Source organism: Hylobates moloch, unplaced genomic scaffold (genome assembly GCF_009828535.3).
Source record: "Hylobates moloch isolate HMO894 unplaced genomic scaffold, HMol_V3 SCAFFOLD_6, whole genome shotgun sequence".
Taxonomy (NCBI): Eukaryota; Metazoa; Chordata; class Mammalia; order Primates; family Hylobatidae; genus Hylobates; species Hylobates moloch.
In genome coordinates this window covers 147,555,553-147,579,819 of record NW_026652281.1, presented here as the reverse complement: position 1 = coordinate 147,579,819, position 24,267 = coordinate 147,555,553, and the positions used below count along the sequence as shown (strand labels likewise).

At 45.4% G+C, this 24,267-nt stretch overlaps 1 protein-coding gene and 1 long non-coding RNA gene across 2 annotated transcripts in view; both read right to left on the bottom strand.

Annotated features, from left to right (window-relative positions):
• Positions 1 to 24,267, bottom strand: part of KCNIP1 (potassium voltage-gated channel interacting protein 1) — a 383,908-nt gene that overhangs the window by 317,533 nt on the left and 42,108 nt on the right. The window lies entirely within an intron of this gene.
• LOC116471840 (uncharacterized) overlaps positions 1 to 24,267 on the bottom strand; it is a 33,225-nt gene that overhangs the window by 2,511 nt on the left and 6,447 nt on the right. The gene's annotated exons all lie outside the window — the stretch shown is intronic.

The window sequence follows — 24,267 nt, the reverse complement described above, 5'->3', positions numbered from 1 at the left end:
TTAAGTGAAAGTGGATCATCAAAAGATCATCGTCCTCTTTGTTTTCATGTAGAGTGGGCTGAGGAGGAGGCGGAAGAGGAGGGGCTGGTCCTGCTATCTCAGGGGTGGCAGACTAGGGGCTGGTCCTGCTGTCTCAGGGGTGGCAGAGGCTGCACAAAAGCCACGTGTAAGTAGACCCACAAAGTTCAAACCTGTGTTGTTCAAGCCTCAACTGTATTGGGTTAAATAAAATATCATATTAAAATGGATTTTACCTGGTTCCTTTTTCTTTTCAATGTGGCTATGAAAAAATGTAATGTTACATATGTGGTCTATATCGTGTTTCTGTTGGCCAGAGAAGAGAGACAGTGGGTGGGGAAGGGTCGCACTGGGAAGTTGGGTAGAGCCAGCGGTCACAGTCCCATGCAAAGTGGAAAGAGCATGGCCTTTGGTAAATGACCACCTGGACTTGAACTGCAGCTCCGTCATTTATTTTGGACTTGTGACTTAATCACTTTAAGTGTTGGTTTCCCCAGCTGTCGGGGGGCATAAACATGCTGCCTTCTCCCATGGACGCTCTGAGGGTCAGATGTAGGACAGCCATAAATCATGGCCTGCTCAGGCCTGTGTCCCAGTGCAATTATTAACAGCACCTCCTTCAGTTGCAGAATTTTTTCAGTTAAAGCAATACATTATACAGTTTCCCTGGTGAAATGAGATCACATATATTAAGCACTTGGTACATTGTCAGTGCACAGTTCTATGTCTAAAATGATCATGCGACTCAGAGATGGAAGATGGTGACTTTCTCTTCTATAATGTCACTTAATTTCTGACTCCAAGCTCCATTTCTGGTTGAAGCAGAAAACTCAGCCTAGTCATTTTCAGATAAATTTGGTTATTTTAGAATTATATTCAAATCCAGTTCTATCTTCTTCCTTCTTCCATGGGTAGAGTCTAGACCGGGGGAGTGGTGGCTTATGCAGGTCACAGCATTGGACAGGGAGGGAATATTTGGTGTTTGACTTCGCTTGGCTTCCTTCCTCTACCTCTCCGATTACTTCCTCCCCTGCTGATGGCATCAGGGTCCTGCCGTGGTCCACAGCTCCTCCTCTGCTGTGGAACCCCCAAACCTCGCTGGGGTCTTGGCCTCTGCAGCCTCCTAAGGACTGGCCATGTTTTTCCATTTCAGAGGTCAGCACTGGACACTGACTCTGTCTGTCCCCTCTGTCTCAGCTCTCTTCTTCCATTCACCTGGACAACGACGTTTACACTTTAGGAAGATCTGTGAAATTCACTAACCAAGTAGACTTTGCACCTGTTCTGTCCCTTGTTTTTCGCTAAGTTCATGGGATACAGAGACATATAAGAAAGGTTACTGCCCTCAAAGAAAATATCATCTTAGCCAGGACACTCACTCAAATGGCACGTGAAAAATGATAGCTTCCAGAAAAGAAATGTAAATAGAGGGCTATATGACTGGGGAGGATAAACTGGTTACTTGTGGGCAAGAAAGCCAGGGTTGAGGAACTTGTATGGATAGCTGCTGCTGAGTAGTCTTGAGGGACACCTGGAAATGTGGAGGGACGGTGATCCAGCAGAGGACCCAGTGTGAACAAAGGCTCGGAGGTGGGACGGGCTTTTTGTAGGTACAATGGATCAGTTTGATTGGAGGGAAGGGTGTTGGTGGCGAGGAGGAGACATCAGGCTGAAAAGTCCTCTTAAAGCTCTGAATGGAAGGTTGCAGAGTTTGGTTTTGATCCCATGGGCACGGTTTTGAGTAGGGGACTGGATAGGATCTGAATTGTATTTTGAGAACCTTTACCCAGAAGTCACACATAACAGACTGAGGGGGAAGCAGGGAGCCAAGGGGGCCCAGTGAGGAGGACTTGAGAAGGCAAGGCTGGAGAAATGATGGGAAGGGGTTATTTGTTTTGTTTTTTGAGACAGAGTCTCACTTTGTAGCCCAAGCTGGAGTGCAGTGGTGCATTCTCAGCTCTGCAACCTCCACCTCCTGGGTTCAAGCAATTCTTCTGCCTCAGCCTCCCCAGTAGCTGAGATTACAGGTGCATGCCACCCTGCCCAGCTAAATTTTGTATTTTTAGTAGAGACAGGGTTTCTCCATGTTGGTCAGGCTGGTCTTGAACTCCTGACCTCAAGTGATCCACCCACCTCGGCCTCCCCAAATGCTGGGATTACAGGCCTGAGCCACCGCGCCCGGCCGGGAAGGGGTTATTTGGAAGAAACATTACTGAGGTTGATTTCAGAAGCTTTGGGCACCAAATGAGACGTAAAAAATTAAAGGAGGGGCGGAGAAAGGTGATTTTCAGGTTTGGAGTGGGTGGAAAGTGAAAGAGTGGTGCTCATGGAAGAGAGAATTTAACTTGGCAGCACAAAGTAAGACTCCTGTGGTAGGCATCAGGAGGCTTACAAGCTGCCTGGTTGTCCACACAAACAAAGACGTCTAGTGGGCAAGACTGGGTATGAGGAGAGAAGGGCAAGGTGGACAGGCGAACTGGAGAGTTATTTTATTTTAGGAAATTAGGACTTAGGAAAAGAAGAGAGAGCAAATCAGGTAAATATATTCATTAGATTCTCAACAGGAAGCAGATGCTACTCTATGTTCAGGTGATTTGACTCATGATCAAGGTGTCAGTGGAGTATAGAGAAAACACCAGGACCAGGTGTTTAAAACCAGGGGCCAGGGCAGCAGAGCTTTTACTATCTTATACTCACAAAAAAATGGGGAATGGGGAGTTTACCGGAACGCAGACGACAAGAGGGTTTTGCAGGGTCAGATGCCTTGGGAGGGGCGGTGACTTCTGCCAAGGTGGCCTCACGCAGAAGGGACCAGGTGAAAATAGACCCCGTCTCCCATTGGCAGAGAGTGGAGCATTTGAGAAAAATGGAAGGTTCCAGCGAAGCAGCCATAGCCTCTACTCTGAGGGAGGAAGAGGCTCACTAATTCCCCAGGAGAGACAGATTTCTGGCTGCTTATTCTTTTATTCAATAACTTTTATTGAGTTTCTTTCTTATTATAAATGTGGTACATGTTCATTGTAGAAAAATTAGAGACCATAGACATGTGAAAATAAGAAATTAAAAGTCAATAGAAATCCCAGTCCTCGGATAAAACGACTGCTTACAAAAATGTGATTATTCTGGACTTTCCTGTTAAAATATATAATTGAGATGTCTTTATATGTTGGTACATACAAACAGATGTCATTTTGAACAGTTACTTTTATATGGACGCCTTACAGTTTATTTAACTAACTCCTCTTAGTGGAGATTCTCATTGAGTTCCACATACTAAATAATACTGCATCCTTCTAGCTAAAAATTTATGCCTCCTTAGGCTCAGTTCCTAGTGGTAGAATTGCTGGGGCAAAAGATATACTCAATTAAAAAGATATTGCACCAGATTCTAGCATTAATTTTAAAAAGAGGATATTATTTAAGAGTTAAAGGGTGGATTTCTTTGTTAAACATATCTTAGAAATTTTAGTGAATCTGGAAAAATTACTAAACTTCACTGCCTCAGTTTCCCCATCTGTAAAATGGGGATGGTAATAAAACTATGCACCTTATAGGGTTGTTGTTAAGATTAACTCACTTCCTATTTGCCCCAAGAAATGAGTGCTGGCAGTGAGCTGCACTTTTTTTTTTTCTAGGCAGGAAATGGGTAAAATGAGTTACGGTAAATATTAAAAAAACTTAGCTGTTACTATTGCCAAATGTCTTCTTACACCGGAGATACTGAGTGGCTTGATCTTCTCCATTTTAAGTGCAGAAATGTAGCTTTTTCATTAAAAACCTTCAACACCAGCTCTGTCGTAGCATTGAGGTAGAAGGGAAGGCCCCTGTGACAAGGCTGAGTTAGCAAACCCCTGACCTCTAGCATGGTTTGTCCAGGAATGATGAGTCTCTTCAATGATCATTCCTCCACATCATTTCTTTAAGCTGACTTCCGGGAGGAGCCAGAAGTGGAGGATCCAGGCCTTCTCCGCCTAGGCCTGGAATTTGTGGTTTCTGATTGAGGGCCCACCCATGAGGGTTAGAGGGGTGGGCTGAGAGCTGAGCTGCCCTAGTAGCATTGCCTCCTTGACGGAAGGACTCTCTCCCACCCTGAGATATGACTTGGGGGCCACGTCAGCTCTGGCTTCAGCCTCAAGAGTTCAGACCAGATTTAGGAATCCTCCCCAGCCCTCCCAGAGTGAGGCTTGGTGACAAGGGGAGAGGAGAGTGAGCGGGGGCCAGGGGTGGACCTTGGGACATCTGGGAGGTTTCCAGAGGGCTTGTAGTCACTCCTGGAACTGAGTTTGCACCCCTCACTGTGGCCTCCTGACTAGCTCTTCTGGCTCTTGGAGCACCCTTCTCCAATCCCGCTGCCCTCTCCTCTCCAGCAGCCTTCCACAAGGCAAGCCTGTTCCTGTCTGAGAGCTGTGCAGTGGCTGTGCCTTCTGCCTGGAGAGCTCTTCCTCAATACCTCCCAGGACTGGCGATTTCATGGCATGGAGGCGTCACTCCAAAGGGAGGTTCCCCTAGTCACCTCGTCCTCACCTTCATCCACTGGAGAACCTATTGAGTGCCAGGCACTTCTGGGCCCCAGGGATAGAGAGATAATCAAAATAGAAAAAAACTTCTTGTGGCGCTCATAGCCCAGGGGAGAGGGGCAGAAAACAAACGAGAGAGACACCAGGGAACGATCAGAGAGCTCCTTGGAGACACGAGCCTGGAGGGTTGACAGGATGGCGGGCCTGACACTGGTATGGACCATGAAGTCAGAAGGCTTGTTGCGGACTTGATGTTCCTTCTGAAACTGTTCAGAAAGAAGGAACCAGCCATGTTCCCCGGGGAGGCTAAGCAGTGGTTCTCACCTGGGTGGCGTGTCTTGAGACATTTTTGGTTGTCATGGCTGGGGGTGGGGGGTGCCTCTGGTATCCAGTGGGTAGAGGCCAGGGATATTGCTAAATGTCACAGCACACAGGACAGTCCCCCTCAGCAAAGAATTATCCCATCCAAAATGTCAGTAGTGCCGTTGTAGAAAGTCCTGGGCTGTAGGATTAGGGATCCAAGGATAGGAACACACTGAAGGAAATGTGAGGGAGAGGCAGACGGCAAACACAAACACAAAAGCGGGAAGAAATCAGCAGGCAAGCCCCTCCCTGGCTTCCTCCATCAGCCCCATCCCCTCACTCAGAAGGAATGAAACAACGTCCTCGTGGGTTATCCCGATTGATTAGCATGGTGTCTACTCACAGAAAAAGAGAGAAAACTATATATGACAGGAGATAAAATACTACATTTAAACTTAGCTAAGGTAACAGCATTGATGAATCATGAAAAGTTATGCAGAAACTGAGGTCATCATTGAAAATTCATTCAACAAACATTTGCTGAGCACCTACTACATGCTGGGCATTGGAAGCCTTCCCAACACCTGGAAGAATCTCTGCCCCATTTCCACAGCTCCCTTTTCGCATCACACATAGAAACAGGAAGCCACAGACTGGGAAAAGCCCAGGTAGATTCAGCACATTTATTTATACCCCAAAGAATACTCATTGAATTTTTAGTTGAAAAGCTCAAGTAGATTTTGATAGAGAAGGGATAGCAAGTAATGATTTCCTTCTTTCAAACACACACACATTTTGTAAGTTCCTGAAACCTGGATCCATTCAATAGTCAACATCTAGCATTAACAGAGTGATAAAAGAAAAACTTCAGCAGAATTAAATTTGAAAGAGTTTAATTGAGCAATGAATGACTTTGAATTGGGCAGCCTCCTGAGCCAGAGTAGACTCAGAGACTCCAGCGCAGCCACGTGGTGGAAAAAGATTTATGGACAGAAAAAGGAAAGTGATGCACAGAGAACAGAAGTGAGGGACAGAAACAGCTGGGTTGGTTATAGCTCAGCATTTGCCCTGTTTGAACATGGTTCAAACAGTTGGCCACATTTGATTGGCCAAAACTCGTTGATCTGCACAAGTGTAGGCTACAGTCTGTTTACATCTCTACTTGTTATAGTTCACGATGTGCAGAGAAACCTTTAGGCTGACCTTAAAATATGTAAGGAGGCAGCTTTAGGTTAAACTTGATTTAACGATAGACTTTTTCCTAAAAAGCTTCATCGAGTTGATTGCACGTCTCCCAGCAGAGGGGACCTTAGATATAAGCGAGAATATTAGATATGACATACAGACCATAGTTTCTTCTCCCTTGCCTGAGGCAGACATTGCTAACTGATTGCAACACTCTTGATTGGATTTACAGAATTCTGGAGCCAGTCTCAGAGTTCTTCCCAAGGCAGGGCTCCTGACACTCAATGCCCATTAATCTTAGTCGCTGTGAGGATGAGACGTATCTGCCTTCTACATACATTCTTTGTCACCTTGGGTCACTTCTTTCCCGTCTTCAACTTGCGCTGCCTTTTTTTTTTTTTTTTTAACTTGCACTCTGGAATGGTAGCAGATACAGTTGGACAAGACTAGGGGAACACGCAGGATTCATAAATGGTTGTGGTTTGTTGATTTCCCCATGTAAGAGAGAGGGGAGTGGCTTCTGAGTGGGTCGATGGCTCCTTTCTCACTGTGACAAGGGGAGGCTGGGCTGGTGGAGGAGACCAGTCTGTGCTGAGAGGGAGGCCCTGCCCTCATTCCATGTAGCAGGCCAGGAAGCCAAGGATGCAGTCAGGAGACCATTCTTACATATTTATGTGTAAAAGTCATGTCCAATGTGTGATGTTTTGCAGCTTCCAAAAATCTCTCACCGTGCTTAATTCCGCGGCCTTCACAACAGTCTGTGACACAGCTACTAGTACCATTCCCATCTTACAGATGAAGAAACTGAAGCTCAGAGAAGTGCAAGGACACACCCAGGAGAGAGAGATGGCTAGATATTTGGGATTTGAGTTCATCTCTTCTGACTCAAGACCTAGAGTTCTTTCTAGTACCACACAGCTGCAGCATTTGCACTGTGACATTTTAATTTTGTGTAGCTATGTTTAGAAAGGTGTCATTATGACAAGAAATGAGCCCACCGATTGCCAAGGCCAGGCGCGATGAGTTTGAAAGTGTCCACTGCAGCTGTGCCTCCTGGCCCCAGCCAGAGGGCCCTGAGAGACCCAGGCCAGGCTTCATCTACCAAGACCCCGCAGTCCTCTGCGATGCAGGTCGGCACAGGAGCCAAGGACCTGCCTTGGTCTGCTCTCTGGTGCTCAAGCTCATGTCCCGTGTAGGCCACACACTTGCAGATTTACCCACCATCATTCCTTCCTCCCTTCCTTCATTCACTCATTCGATAGATCTTCACTGAGCACTTACTATGCCAAGCACTGCTTTAGCACTGAGGATACAGCCTGTGTGCAAAACAGACAACAATCGCCACTGCAGTTTCCATTCCAGAGGGACAGAAGATACACAAATAAAATGAAAGGTATGTCAGATAGTCACGGGGCTGGGTGCCTGGGGCAGCATGTGTGTGGTGTAAATGAGGGGGTGGGGGTATGGAAGAAAATTTAAATAGGGTGATCAGGGAAGGTCTTGCTGAGAAGGGGCATTTCAGCAAAGATAAGGATTGAGCCACGTGACCTGGCAGGGAAAAGCATTTCAGGCAGAGGGAACATCTGGTGCAGAGGCCCTGAGGTGAGAGCCGGCAGAGAAAAAGCAAGCTCCCTCACTCTGCACTGCACCCCTGGAGGAAGCTGCATTCTAGTGTTCTCCATCCAAGACAGCACTGCAAGGACCTCCAGGAGGCATTTTGCTGGGTTTTGTTTGTTTTTGTTTCTTCACACTTGTTCCGCGGTCTTGGGGCAAATATCCAGAAGTCACATTTCTGGATGAAAGGGTTTGCACATTTTAAATAGCAGGAGTCACTTGCTGAAACCCTCTTCTATAGCATTTTTCCTCTTTCCCCCTTGGAGGGCCAGATCGATCTCCCCAGATCATTTACCTCTTGCTACTTGAATGTCCAGAGGCCTCAATGGCTGCCTCCTGCCCGCAGGAAAAAAGCTAACACGTTGGACTCACATTCAAGTCTTCCTCCTTCTGTCTCCCAAGGCTTCTCCCATCTTTTTTCCTGCTTTTCCCCTATAGAGTCTACTTGCTCCTCCCACAGATGTGCCTGCATGACCTAAAAAACAAAAGGAAAGCCAGGGAAGCTCATCTGACTGGTGTGGCCACAAATCAACGAAACTGTATTGGTGGGCTGGTTAGAGGCTCAGTGGTCACACATCCCTGCAACCCACAGTCCCTTTGTTATGCCTCATCTCTCAACCATTTGTCCTTTCTTTTCATTGGGTCCAACATTTATTCATTCAGCCAGCATGCACCGTCACTTGCTAGGGGCAGGCCCTCTGCTAAGCATGGGGGAACTTGTACTGCCAAACACTAGGCCCCAGCCCTAAAAGTGCACCCTTTCTGGAATCTTCCATAACCCCTCCAACCTCTCCCTCTCCATCTACCCTGGGAGCCTCCCTTGACCAACCCAGAGCCCAGACTGTCCCCTCTTCTGACCTCCACTCACCTACTCACTGACTTTTATTTTGTGCTTGGCATTGGTTTATTGACACTGTTACTTATTATCTTCTAAATAAATCTGTGTTTCATCTTTCCAACTAGACCGAAGCTAGGAGAAGGCAGAGACTACATCTGATATTAAGTGTCTGCAACCCTCTCTGCACCTAGAAGATTGTCTGGCACCTTGAATTTGCTTATTAAATATAGATTTGTTGGGGATATAATCATGTCTAAATTCTGCTCAAAAAAGAAAAAAAGTTCATAAAATCCAAATTCCTTAGTGTTGCATTTAAGGCCTTTCCTTTAGGATTCCACTAGATATCACCACCTCCAAGAAGCCTTCCAGGTTGACACAGAGCCACTGCCTTACACATGTGCATGCATGTATACACACAATCTTTCTCTCTCTCTATCTCCCCTGCCTGTCCTCTGTCAGAACATTTGTCTGCACAGTGGATGAGAACTTGGTCTTTGAAGGTACGAACCCCTGGGTTTGAATCATGACTCTGCCACATATTGTCTGTGTGGCAGTCCCCTCACGTCTTTGAGCCTCAGCTTCCTCATCTGTGAAATGCGCATCATAATGGCATTTGCCCCCTAGCGGGGATAGAGGAGGTAAAAGTGAGGAAGTGCTACCAGGGAGCTCTAGCACCCGGCCGGGTCCATGCAAGGCTGCAATCAATTAACATCACTTGGATGCAGTCATCTTGGCCACACGATATGTGTGGGTGATCCTTGAGGGCAACATAGAGCTGGCTCTGTTTCCCTCTAAACCTCCAGTACCTGGGAGGGTCTGCAACAGGGAAGGTGCTAAAATCACATTCACTGGGTGGGTGACCATCTATATTTACTTTGATAGAAAATCTGACAAATACAATCATCTCTCATCCCAGAATAGCACTGAAGCCCACTGGTGGGGCATGGCTAACTGTAAGAAGGCAGGACTTGGGAGTTGCACCTGTGTCTGTGTGGGGCCCTGTTCCACCATCCTCCTAGGCATCTTTGTGCACCTACACTGAGCCAACCTCACAACTCTTCTGACAGATTCACAGAGATTCATTCAGACACCACTAATTTCTTCCTTTTTATCCTGATCCAAATAATTTATATTTTCCCATTATAATTTAATTTTCTCCCTTCCTCCCAAACCAGAGCACATTGCCCACAGAGACATGGGCCATTGTTTGTATTTATAGCTTCCTTATTAATCCTGCCCTGACCTCCGGCACAGAGCTCAGCCTGGGGAAACAACTTCAGTTCCCTTTCCACAGGGCCTATTTAAAATGCCTTTCTTTTAATTGGTCCAAAAGAGAAGATGAGATAAAAAAGAAAAAAAGCCAGCTTTCCTATTCCATTTCAGGGTGCAAGAAGAACATGCAGGTGCACCTGCACTGTGTCCATGATTCCCTGTGTGGGGGACCCGGTGCACCCATGCTGTGTCTGCAATATCCTGCATGGGGGACCCAGGTGCACCTGCACTGGATCTGCGATCCCGAGTGGGGAACCCAGGAGGCCCTGCACGGGGCAGGCTGATGAGACGGGATGGCTGGCAGGGGCTCACAGCACTCTGATGGCTTTGCCCAGGATTCCTGATAGTTACACTGGATTTTAGAACAAAATCATATAAAACTAGAAAACACTATGGATTCAGATTTGGCCTTTAGCAAAACAGACACTTAAAAATGCCAGTCGAATGCTAACAGCTAACCTCTTAGATACTTACTACTTGTTTTTGAGTATTTACCAGGCTTTAGGCACTAATCTAAGTTCTTTCTGGGTATTAACCCCTTGAATCCTCATGACAACCCAGATGAGAAATACATTGTGTTGCCCATTTTACAGGTGAAGACACTGAGGCACACTGAGGGTATGCAACTCAACCAAATTCCTCAGCTCCAAGCAGCACACAGGGCCAGGCCTCACCCATGTGAATACTTTGTAGAACTGGCATAAGACACCCTGCTGTTGGTGGAATTCCAGGGACCACGGCTTAGTAGAGGGGCACAGGCTGGGCCCCCTTGTCATCTTGGCCTGGAGCTCTGGAACAGGGCATAACCCACCCAACCCTGCATGGCGATTCTGGTGGCAGGGGTGGGTTGGAACCCAGACTGCCTCAAGAGCCTGTGCATGAAACTACTGCACAACCCTGCCTCCGTGAACTTATTCATGGGGTACTGTTTGTCCCCAAGTTACAAGAGCAAAGCCATGGGATGGAGAAGTGACTTGACCTTGTTGGCTTGCTAACAGCAACTGGACACATGAGTTCACACCCACATTGCACACATTGTGACCCCAGGTCTAATCCCTGAGGGCAACTTTTTGAGGTCTCAAGACCCTGAAGGCAGGTGGTCCTAGGGGGGTGTCCTGATGGATTTTTGTAAATTAGGAACCCACTCCCAGCCAAGGAGGACAGTGGTGACACCGCCAAGTTTGAGATTTCAACTTCAGGAGATGGCATGAGGGCAGAGGAATGGCACAGTCTCGAGCATCAGCCAGACCAGTGTTCACATCCCGGATCTGCCTCTTAGGTCTGTGTGAGCTCGGGTGCCTCATAATCAGGCTGAGTCTGGAGATGAACAGTCACTGATTGTTGAGTCCCTAGAATACAGACTCTCCCTCTACTGCCCCTCCCGCCTCTGCAGCCCTGAGGGCGGCTCACCGGCAAACCCCACCTGCTTGCCCACTTTGCAGTGCCTGGGGAGTGTGTGCTATTGATGACACCTTTAGAGACCAGGTGTTCCAGGACTGAAACGTTTCCAGAGCAGCCTGACTTTCCCTCCAGCACCTTCCTTCTTCCTTCAAATACTCACGCAAAAAGACCCACTGCCTGACTGAGCCTCCGCTCTGCTGCTCCTTTTCTGTGCATTCTTTTTTCTTTTCAACTAAGGTTTTTTTGACAAGGGCTGCAGTGACAGCAGAGAAAGCATTCTTCAAGAAGCCAGTGGGTATTTAAAATACAATTTTTCCTTTATGCCAATAAGAAATATCAAATACCCCAAACCACCACCTTCACCCCACTCAAACTATGCCAATTACTTTCTCTCATCGCCTGAGAAGGATAGGAATGCATTTGGAATTTGACAATTTCCTCTCTGTCTGACACATGGAAAGCAGCTAGGGACAAGTGTGCTTCTGCGAGGTGTTTTCCACCCTCCTAGTATGGGGTGCAGGATGATTCTGCTCACGCTCTCGGAAATCACAGACACCTGGCTTCTATTAAATGACATGACAATGAGCTCATTCAGTCAGCCTGTGGTGAGAGCAGATTACAGACCAGGATCTGGCTGAGCCCTGGAGATTCCCTGAGGATTAACAGCTTGCATTCAAGCAACTGGTCTCCCTCCAAAGGCCCTGCTCTATCTAACTGAGGCTCTCACGAGTCAAGAACTCTTCCATAAACAGTTCTCTTCCAGTCAATAATTTGAATCTCCTTCTATCATCTAGTAACCATCTTTTATCTAACAATTCCCTCCTCCAATTAATGCCATCCACCATTGACTACTGCAGGATTTCAAGATAACATTAACAGGAAAATGACAACAGCTAGCATTTGAGTTTTATCTCATGAGCTATTCTAAATGGTCCACTCATATTACCTCCCTTAATCTGTTCTAGAAGCTAAAAGATATTATCCTGCCCAGGTTACGGTGGGAAAATTGAGACTGAGAGAGATTAAGCTATTTGCCTTAAGTCACACAGCAGAGTAAGTTGTGCTTCAACAAATCCCATGCTTTTTGAGGGACACCCCTATACCTAAGATGCCACCATAGTTGAATGTCTCTGTCACTACCCTACTGAAGATGAGGTGGTGTTTTGAGCAAACAGTATAATTTACACCCGTAAATCCACTATGACATGTTTGGAACCTGAGCAGGAACGTGACGCATTTTCAGATTGGGCACTTGTTCTATCAATGATATCCAAGTTTGCCCTGCCCTCAGGAAGCGTGTTGAGTAGGTGGGAAATCAAGACTAGCAAATGTAAAATGATGACAGAAACAACACAAGGCGGATCCTAAAATGTGTTCTAAAATTTATAAATACTGTAGGGCAATGCTTTCCAAAGTGCATTCTATAGAAATGCAGTTCCCTGTAGTATTAATATGCCTTTAAAAAATATTCAACAGTCACAAATATAATGATAGTCTTTGTGTTCAAGGATTGGGATTGTTGGTAAATTTTAAACCTCCCTATCTTTACATCGCATTTTTTTAAAATAATTTTTTGTTATACTTATGGATAGAAGGAAATAAATGTATCAGCCAAGGCAGATAGTCCTCTTACCTTTCTAAATTCCTGCCCATCCTTAGATCTATAAATGTTTCTCCCATTCCCAGCAGCTGCACCCACCTTAGTTGTGGGAAAGCACCTGCAATCCTTGTCTTTCTTGTTACGCAACACGATGGGGCACAGACCCAGCCCTGGGGTCCTTAACCATGGCACGTGCAGCTTCCCCCATTAGCAGCAGCACGCTGTCACTCATAACTCGTTCATGGTTAGCTGGTCCGTGGTATGAACAGGCAAGGGCTGCTGCCTTGTGAGCAAGAGAACAGTATGGACTTCTTGGTCCTTGAAAGCTGCTGAATGGTGCTGGGTTGAGTCTGAGTAAGCTGATGCCCCCACATCACTTGGGGTTTTTATTTGGGGTCTCCAGCTTTGGGATCTTCTGTTGACACTCACGGCACAAATTTAGGCCCATGGCCTTGCCTCCTGCCTGCCCTTGGACCTCATGAATGCGGAAGGCCTGGGGTTCTCCAGGCTCTAGGCAGGAAGCAGATTCCTCTCTGTGCAAAGATCCTCCAGGCCTCAGAATGAGGAAGGATCCTAGGAGGGAGAGGGCATGAACCTTCTGGGGCTGACATAGGAAGAAGAGAGGGATGCTGATGTGGGAGGAGAAATAAACAGCTTCCCTGGATATGAGGGCCAGTAAGCTTATTGGCCTCTGCTGGAGGTCTTCCAGGCCATGCTGCCTTGAACAGGCCACTCACCTCTTGTGCCTGAGCCACTTTTTAAATTCAATAGGTGTAATTATTGCTACCTGTCATTTCTTGTCAAAAATCCTTACAATAACCCTGTATGGGTTATTGTGTCCATTTTAGAGATGGGAAAACCAAGGCACAAAGCAGTCAAGTAACTTGGCCACATTTACACAACCAGTAATGGGTAGGTGATTTGAGGTTGATGTGTTGAACTCCAGAGCCCTTGCGCTCAAATGCTATACACACAAGCTCTCCAACTTACTCTTCCTTTATTTGCTCAAAGGGCCAGTCCTCTTTTAACTTCTAGACCCACAGATCCATGATTTTCCATAAACGTACCCCCAATCTCTCTTCTACCAACTCACTGCTCATAGTGATCCCGATTTCCCTTATATTAGAGCCAAATATTTTTAGAAAATCTTCAATGAAGCTTGTTATCTAGGAGGAAAACATAGTAACCATAAATGCAATTATCAGTTAGCTGGTGTTTTAGACAAACAAGGAACTGAAGAAGCAAAAGAAGAGACAGATAAGTTTTGAGGAAGTGGAAGAGGTGTCTGGCTGAAATGTCAAGCCCAGGGGAAACGGGGAGGGGAGAGATATTCTAGCCCCTAGCCTCTATCTGGATGTGGGACAAATCTTGGTGTTGCCAATCACACAAGGTTTCCATGAGAATCACATGGAAACACGATTGAGCAGGGGCTGGTAACACAGCTGTAGAAGGGGACTGCGAGAGCCAGCCTGGGATGGGAGCTCATCTGTGGCACCACCTGCTACCCAGCTCAGGGTGCAGGTGTTACCATCGCTGGTCCAGGAGACTCCTCATCCAGTCTGGCATGGACGAGAAGATCACAGGGGCCTGAAACAATCATTATGTACCACAGAACTGACTGACTGTCAGAGAACAATGACCACAGACACTAATACTTTTGCCCAAGGAAGGGTCTGCCCAGTTGTGCTTCATTCCAGCTCTCTGGCATGAGGCACCAGGAAAGCGAAATGAATCAAGGGAAGCCAGGAGGCCCTGCAAGGATGCTCGAGTCCGGGCTGCTGCTGAAAATCCCTCTTCTCAGCTGAGCACAATGGCTCAGGCCGATAATCCCAACACTTTGGGAGGCCAAGGTGAGCGGATCACCTGAGGTCAAGAATTTAAGACCAGCCTGGCTAACCTAGCGAAACCCTGTCTCTACTAAAAAATTAAAATATACTAATAATTAGCTGGGCGTGGTGGTGGTGCCTGCAGTCCCAGCTACTTGGGAGGCTGAGCCAGGAGAATCGCTTGAGCCCTGGAGGCGGAGGTTACAGTATGCCGAGATTGCACCACTGCACTCCACCCTGGGCAACAGAGGAAGACTTCATCTCAAAAAAAAAAAAAAAAAAAAAGAAAAGAAAAGAAAATCCCTTTTCTCTCTGTGGCTGGAGGTAAAGCAACATAATTTTGCAGGGCAATTTGGCATATGTATTAATAAATCCATATTTTTTTCATTTATCAGAATATCAAAAACCATTTATGCCTTGTTGAATCCACTTCTGGGAGTCTATCCCAAGGAAACAATCAAAATTACAGAAGTATCTGTCTGCATCAAGATGTTCCGTGCAGCTTTATTTATGTGCTGGAGAACTGGAAGTCATCTTGATGTTTAATAATTGGGAGATGTTTAGGTAAACTGTAGTCTATCTACTATCCAAATAATGTCATGAATCCTTTGTATTAATAAGGAAAAATCATAATACAATAATAAATTAAAGATGGAAAGGTAAAAAACTTCACACGCAGTCCTGATAGATTGCAAAAACGGCCACAATATTTTGTAGTTCCTCCATCAAGAAATAAATTTTCTTTACCCCGTTGAGTCTGGGCTAGCCTCGTGATCTGCTTGGACCAATCAAATGCTTGTAAGTGACAGTGCGAGTTTCAAGCTTGGACCTCGAGAGGACTTGCAGCTTCTGCTTCCCCTACTGCGTCTGCATCTTGTCACCATGAGAACAGGCTCGTCTAGCCTGCTGAGAAACACATGGCACAGTCACTAGCCTGTCACCCATGATAGCCAGGCAACCACCCGACACAAGGGAGGCCCCTGGGACCCACTGACTGCAAGTACATGAGTGAGCCTAGCTGAGATCAGCCTAGCCCAGCCCAGAAGAACCACTCAGCAGAATCACGAGCCTTTGGTGCCACTACATTTTGAGGTGGTTTGTTACACAGCAATGGATAACCAATACACCAGTCTATGATGATAACGATGTACAGAAAAACCGTGTACAAAGGGAAAAAAAATCTTGGAAAAAAATTTATAAATGCACATAGTACATTTATTAAATGGTAGAATTATAGATGATTTTTTATTAGTTTCAAATTTTTAAGACTGTACCTAAGCTATTTACACTGAAAAATAAATGCACATTTTAAAAACTAAAACCTGAAACTTAATTTTCCTCTCTGGAGAGTTCTAATTCAAACCTCTCTGGCATGTCTGTGTTCAGAGTTAGGACCTCATTATAATCCCCTGCCTCCTGCCCACAAGAGATGCAGGAGGAGACTTACACCATGTCCTCTAGTGCAAGACCAAGACAGTGGTTTCTGGAGGGTGGTCCTCAGCCCCACTCTGCTTGTTCCCCACAGGCTCTGAAGTGGGAAGCTTCGGAGCTGTTTTCTGCTACAATACGCATCTCCCCTCTGTGAATCCCTCCGGCGTGCAGTGCAGGTGGCTCCACACCAGGAGTCATTCTCTAATTGCTTCACTGTGTTCAAAGAGCTCCTCAACCAAAGCTGGCGTAGTAGGAGGAATCTGGCATTTGGAGTGTAAAGGCCTGAACTCAAACTATAGCTTTGTTCTTCCTGACTTCTGCATTCATTTCTTGGGCACCTGCTATGCATTAGGGCCTGAGCTATGCCTGGACATTCAGAGATAAGCTGGCCACGGCTTCCATCCCAGAGGAGCACTTGGCCTTGGGAAGGAGACCTATACACTCAAAAGCCACTGTCCTCCAAAGTTAGGATGGCCACTTCATTTACTCAAACTAGGACACATTTGAGAGTAAAAGGAGATGACAGGAGTAAACAGGGCCTTTCCACGGCTGATGGGGACCTGTGGTCACGCTACCCACAGCCCCATCTCTCTGTATGGGGTCATAGTCAAGACGTAGAGTCTAGCACACAAAAGGAATTCAAACAAATTCAGAAGAAAGTCACTGCTTTTCCATAAACACATAAAAGAGGATCATGTTCATAATTCTCAGTTATGTTTCTCATATTTTTCCTTTGCTCTTGAATCTTTCCTAACTGAATCTGCTCCAAAATCCCTTACATGTCAAACTAGGAAAACTTTTCTAGGACATCTGGCCCACGTGATGTTTCTTTCTATCTTTCTGCCACCCCCTCCCTTTCTAGCTCTTATCTCTGGTACCTCTCTGCCTCCTGCCTTTCCAGCTCTAGCGCTCTCTACCCATTCTCCAAAGGGACAAATGAGAGAGGGAGGAGAACTGAGAGCCAAAGTACAATTTGGGAGGTGGGGTAAATTAATCTTATCAATCATGTTCCTGGCACACATATAGATAAATCATATGGTGGGTTAAATCCAAAGATGGAACAGGCCTACATGAAGGAGGGGCACCTAATTCAGCACCCCTTAATAAATAATAATTGAACTGTGACTTAAATGATCTGTGACAGTCAAATCACCTAACTTTCCTGAGCCTCAAAGTTCTCTTCCGAAAAATGAGTGAAATAATGAATTACATGAATGAAGAGTAAGTAAATGAATGACCCTGTGGCAGCCGTGGCCAGCTGACCAACAAGGTGTGGTGCTTTCCCCCTACCTCCATCCCAAGAGTGTGATACTCATGCTGAGAAGCCACTGAGCCATCAGGGGCTACATTTCCCAGACTCCCTTGCAGCTGGGCAGACCACATGACTAGTCCTCACCAATGGGATGTGAGGATCAGTAATGTATGTCACTTCCAGGCCAATGTGTCTGTGTATCAGATGTTCAATGACTCACATGCTCTGTCTGCCTCTCCTGCTCCCAATCTACCTGCTGGATAACTCCAGGGGGACCTCAAGGCCACAGGATGGTGCAGCCACAGATGGAAGGAGCCTGGCTCCCCCAGCAACCACCTAGAGGAGAGCCTTCCAAGCAGGAACATCCATATTGGACTTCCCACGAGTGAGAAATGCACTGTTATTGTGTAATACCATTAAAACCTTGGGGTGGTTGCAGCAGTTAGTCCATTATGGCTAATTCACCTCCCTCTCAGAGTTGTTATATAGACTGAATAAGATGAGTATAATGACTTGAATGGTGCCCCTACAAAAGATATGTCCATGTCCAAATTTCTGGTACCTTGAATATGATCTTATTAGGAAAAAAAGAGTCTTTGTAGACATTATTAAACAAAGGATCTTGAGATCTTCTTCGATTACCTGGGTGGGCCCTAAATCCAACAGTAAGTATCTTTATGAGAGACAGGAGAGAAGAAGCCACTGACAGAGCAGGAGAAGGAAACGTGAAGACAGAGGCAGAGCCTGGAGTGCTGCAGCCACAAGCCAAGGAATGCCTGCCACTACCAGAAGCTGGAAGAGGCAAGGAAGGATTCTCCCCTTAGAGCCTTTGGAGGGAGCACGGGCCTGCTGACAGCTTGATTTTGAACTTCTGGCCTCCAGAGCTGTGAGGAAATACATTTCTGTTGCTTTAAACTACCCACCCAGTTTGTAGTGATTTGTGTAACAGCAGCTCTATGAAAGTACCGTAGTGAGGCATGTGCCGGGCCTAGTGCAGAGCCTGGCATGAAGAAGGCACCAGTAAATTATGAGGGATTTTTTTTTTTTTTTTAGACAGAGTCTCAATGTCACTCAAGCTAAAGTGCAGTGGCGAAATCACGGCTTACTGCAGCCTTGACTTCCTGGGCTCAAGCCATCCTCCCACCTCAGCCTCTCAGGTAGCTGGGACCACAGGAATGCGCCACCATGCCTGGCTCATTAAAAAAAATTGTAGAGATGGGGTCTCACTATGTTGCCAAGGCTGGTCTAGAACTCCTGGGCTCAAGCGATCTTCTCGTCTTGGCTTCCCAAAGTGCTGGGATTATAGACATGAGCCACCGTGCCCAGATTAAATGATGATTTTTAAAAAATCGTCCTTTTATGCCCCTTCACTTCCCTCCTTAGAGACAGGGTCTTCTGGGAGACGGTTCTCTGCTGAGAGAAGGCACAGCTCTCATCTACCTTGTAACTCCCAGAGAAGATTCCAGTGAAGTTCATAATAATATTCACTCTGAGTGTAAATGTAGACCTTGAGCTTTGCAGGAGCAATCTTATTATTTATGGATTACAGACATACATTTTCATTAATGTGTAACAAAAGGGGATTAAAAAGCCTCTCTCTGCAGTGTGTCTTTTTAAATGCCCACAGGAAGTAGCTCCTGGGACTGCCAGCCCTGTAGGCAGCTGAAGAATCTGCCTCAGGCACAAGGTCCCGGCTCAGAGAGAGTCTCTGGCTCAGGATTAGCAAGGCGTGTCGGGAGGGCTATTCTGAGTCCCACCCTAGGCTGAGGTCCAAGGATGCTAGGGGAGCCCTCTTCAGAGCTGCCTGTGACAGGCTATGATGGAGGGAACAGGGAAGCTTAAGGCTCCAGAGATACCTATCCAATATCACTAGTTACATGTGGCTATTTCCATTTACATTAATTAAACTTAAAAATTTATTTCTCCACTTACACTGTTCACATTTAAGTGCTCAACAGCCATAGGTAGCTAGTGGCTACTGTATCGAATGACTTAAAGTTATAGAACATTTCCACCATCACAGAAAGTTCTATTTGGACCACACTGCTCAGACAAGAAGGAATAGGGGTTTCAGCTCTAAGGTACTAGCGTCATGATCTTGGACAAGAAACGCTGTGTTTCCACCTCAGTGTCCCCATCTATAAAATTAAGATAACCACAGTAACCACTTCAAAGGGTCAGGATCAAATGAGATACTGCAGTTCAAGTACTCAGCACAGTTCTTGGAACATGTTGAGTAATTGAGAGTTCTCACTGGTGGAGAAATATTCTACAGAGAGGAATGATATGGCTAGGCTGTGTGTCCCCACCCAAATCTCATCTTGAATTGTAATACCCAGGTGTTGAGGGAGGGACCTGGTGGGCGGGGGGGGGGGGGGTGATTGGATCATGGGGGCGGTTCCCCCATGCTGTTCTCATGATAGTGAGGGACTTCTCATGAGATCTGATGGTCTTATAAATGGTAATTTCCCCTGGGCTTCTCTCTCTTTTTCCTGCCACCTTGTGAAGAGGCGCCTGCTTCCTCTTCTCCTTCCTCCGTGATCATAAGTTTCCTGAGGCCTCCCTAGCCATGCAGAACTGTGAGTCAATTAAACCTCTGGTGCTTATAAATTACCCAGTCTTGGGTAGTATCTTTATAGCGTGTGAAAACGGACTAATACAAGGAATAAGGCAAGAATATGGCATACGCGTCAGGAAGCATGGACTCCTGGGCTGGGTTCTGGCACTCATGAGAGGCTGTCGAGACAGTCCTCAGTTCCCGTCCCTGGTCTAACAAAGCTATGTGGCTTTGGGCAAATCACTGCACCTGTCTGAGCTCACGTGGCTCACCAACAGAACAGAGGTGTGTATTTTATCAGATCCTATGCTTCCACAAAAAGAGAAGAGGCAGAAGCCTTTAATGGCTAATATTCTTTGGCTCTGATTCATGCTTTTAGGAACCCGTTGGAAGGAAATAATCAGAGAGGTGAGCAAAGACGACATGAACAGATCATCACTGGAGAGTAGTTTATAATAGCAAAACCTGGAAAATAGCTTAAATGTCTCAGAATAGGAAAATAGTAAAACATTTTATGACATATCTATATGATGGACTATTATAAGGCCATGAAGTAGTATTTTGAAAAACAATATTACATCAATGGGGAAAGTGTTTCTATTTAAAATAAGAACATATTTTAAATTATACAGTATATTCCTGAGTTTGTTTTTAGAAAGCATTTGTATCAATATTTAGAACATAATCCACAAATATTTTGACTGTGGTTTCCTCAGGACATTGAATCTCGATTGATTTTTATTTTCTCCTTTTTTTACTTTTCTGTATTATCAAATTCTCTATGACTTACCTCTATTAGTTTGTAAATAGAAAACATTACTCAAGGCCAAAGTGATCATGTAGGTCTATTATAGAAACCCCTGTTTACCAGGCCTCTGGTTTAATAAAGTGTGATTAGAGTGACCCCATATTGAAGTGAGCAGCCAGGCATTCACAAAGCGTGTTTAAGGTTAATGCTAACGGTCTGAAAATAACCAAATTCTAAGCTGACCACCACTTATAATTATGTAATATTTATGGCTATACCAAACATCTCCCACCAACCCTGTACAATATCCAAATATCTTAAGAGTATAGCACATTTTACTTAAAGATAACATCAGTTAGCAGCCTTAGGTTAAAAGATTCATGGTCATTGATAGCACCAATAGCCCTTACCTTTGGTGAGCACATCTACACATTCCAAGTTTAATTATAGCTCCTTCTAATTTCTTATAAATAGAGACACTAACAAAGGATGGCGTGCTCCTCCTCCTGCCGAGGGTGCCCTACGCTGTAACAAAGTAGTTTCCAATAAACTTGCTTCTTTCACTGTGCTCTGTGACTCTCCTCGAATTATTTCCTGCATGAGACCCAAGAATCCACTCTAGCGGTCTGGATCAGGACCCTCTATTCCAGCAACAAGCCTAGATGACCTCTAAGAGCCCTTAGAGGACTGACATTCTATGGCTCAGCAAAGAAAGTTTACAGAATAACCTGTTTATAACCTCAAAACCCCCTGCCCGTGCTGAGAGGCTGGGAGGGATTGGGGTGGAGCATTCAGCCCCTGGAACCAGTCCTGACCTGAACCACTTAGAGAGGCTGATGAAGATGGGGCCTCTGAATCTTTCCAGAGAAAAAGGACAGTTAGAATGGTCTAAAACAGGGGCTTCTTATTTATTCCTGATCACGATTTGGGACAAATAAAATATTTCACTTCCAATGAACATATAAAGGACTGTACAATCTTGCTAGTAATTTAAAGAAAGCAAATTTAAAAACAGATGAAAGAGTTTTCACCTAGCCAAAAGACACATATTTCCAAATTTAAAAGTGTTAAGAATTGGTGATTATGTGTGAAAAAAAATTTTTTTTTTTTGAGACGGAGTCTCGCTCTGTCGCCCAGGCTGGAGTGCAGTGGCGCAATCTCGGCTCACTGCAAGCTCCGCCTCCCGGGTTCACGCCATTCTCCTGCCTCAGCCTCTCGGAGTAGCTGGGACTACAGGCACCCACCACCACGCCTGGCTAATTTTTTTGTATTTTTAGTAGAGATGGGGTTTCACCGTGGTCTCGATCTCCTGACCTCGTGATCCACCCGCCTCGGCCTCCCAAAGTGCTGGGATTACAAGCGTGAGCCACCGCGCCCGGCCGATTATGTGTGAAATTAACCAGTCTCCTCTACCAGCTGTGAGTACAAAAATTGGTATCGGTATTCTGGTAAAAGGTGTGCAATATATTCCAAAATCTTAAAAATGTAGAAATCTTTTGCCCTAGAATTTTGGCTTGGAGGTCCAGTCTTTATTCTAGGGAAATAACAAAAAGTGTGCAAACATTCATAAACCAAAAATAAAATTTTAACGTCCTCCCAACCATCTGAATGGATCCCTTCTCTCACCAGGGCATTCCAAAATTAACCTGAAAAACTGGTTCAGGTCATGATGGAAAGAGGGGTCCAGACATGCCTCATTATGCCCTCCTCCCTTTTGGATTTCAGGAAAAGCTGACCAGCATTTAACGTCAACACAAACCTTAAGTCTGATAAGAAACATCTACAATCTATTCTCTCTGAAGCCTGCTTCCTGGAGGCTTCATCTGCATCATAAAACTTCAGTCTCCACAACCTCTTATTATAACCCCAACATCCCTTTCTATAGATTATAACACTTTCAACCAATTGCCAGTCAGAAAGTGTTTAAATCTACCTATAACCTGGCAGCCCCTTCTTCAAGTTGTCCCACCTTTCTGGACTGAACCAATGCATCTCTTAAATGTATTTGATTGATGGCTCCCAATAATGTATAAAACCAAGCTGTGCCCTGATCACCTTGGGCACATATTCTCAAGGTCTCCTGAGGGCTGCATCATGGGCCATTGGTCACTCATATTTGGCTCAGAATAAATATCTTCAAATATTTTACAGAGTTTGACTCTTTTCATCAACCTATTTTATGCAAAGAATTTTTAATGAGGCACTGTTTATGGAACCTGAGTTTCCTGAGCTCTCACCAGCCTGGGGCTCCAAATTAGCCACATAAAATTTGACTTACAAATGTTTTGGTTTAAAGTCCCTACCTGCATAGCTTTCAGACCCTACAAATATTTCTGGGAGATTTGCAGGGAGTCCCCATGTGCTCAAGCCCTCTTTTTTTGCTCTTACCTAGTTTTCCTGTCCCAAAGCCACATACACAGGGAGATGGACTGATATCTATGTAAGCCCCTCCTGACCCCTCCTCACTCTCTAGCTGGTTCTGCCCTGGAAGCTGATCACTGGGACTGCAGCAACAAGCTCTTTGTCTGTCTACCAGTTGGATTCAACCAAAGGAGATAAGGTGTCTGGAGAAGGGTCTGTAAGCCAAAAATAGAATGCTAAGCCCCTTGATTGACTGAATGGATCCCACCTCTTGGCCAAGGCGATTTCAAAGAAACCTGAAAAACTAGTTCAGGCCATAATGGGGAGGGGATGTTGGACATGCTTCATAATAAAATACCTTCCTCCCTTTGGTATTCAGGCACAACTTACCAGCATTAACATTAAAACAGAGGTCTTAAGACTGACAAACAGACTGTTTGTAGTAATAAATACCAAATTCCAACCTGACTGTAGTATAGCATCACATGACAGATAGCAGGCTCTGAAAGAAACAAGTATTTTACCCCAAACTATATTTATTTGACATATTTCAAAATAGCCCTGCAAAGCTGTCATTTTTGGGGAAAATCTACATTCTGCAGAGAATCCTCTTCCCTTTCCAAATCTTTCTCATCCCAGAGAGATTTAACCAAGAGTCTAATCAGACCTTCTAAGGTCTGATAACAGACATTTATCATTTATTCTTTCTGAAGCCTGCTACCTGGAGGCTTCATCTACATAACAATAACCTTGGTTTCCACAACCCCCCTTCATGGTTCTTTCTGTTGACTTCAACTCTTTAGGCAAAACTTAATTATTTCAACCAATTGCTATTCAGGAAATCTTTGAATCCACCAGGAAATCTTTGAATCCATCCCCATTTGAGATGTTCTGCCTTTCTGGGTGGAACCAATGTAAACCTTATGTGTATTCATTGATGTCTGCCTGTAACTTCTGTCTCCTTAACATTTATAAAATCAAACTGTAATTCAACCACCATGGACACATGTTCTCAGAACCTTCTGAAGCTTTGTCATAGGTCATGGTCCTCACATTTGGCTCAGAACAAATCTCTTCAAATAATTTACAGAGTTTGGCTTTTTCATCAACACATCCCAGGAGAGTGAGGACAGCAGTCCATTCCCCAGCTCCTTCCCTGGGGTCTTCCCAGGCTGGGATCATCCCCTCTCAAGAAGATCCTCCTGCTGATCCTGGACATAGCTCCCTTCCCTCAGCCCTCAACCAACATTGCGAGGCCCTAGGTCACTATTCCCTGTGGTTATAACCTGTCCACACCTTCATTCCTAATACCTCCCCAGGTTTCCCAATTTAAATGTATCCTCT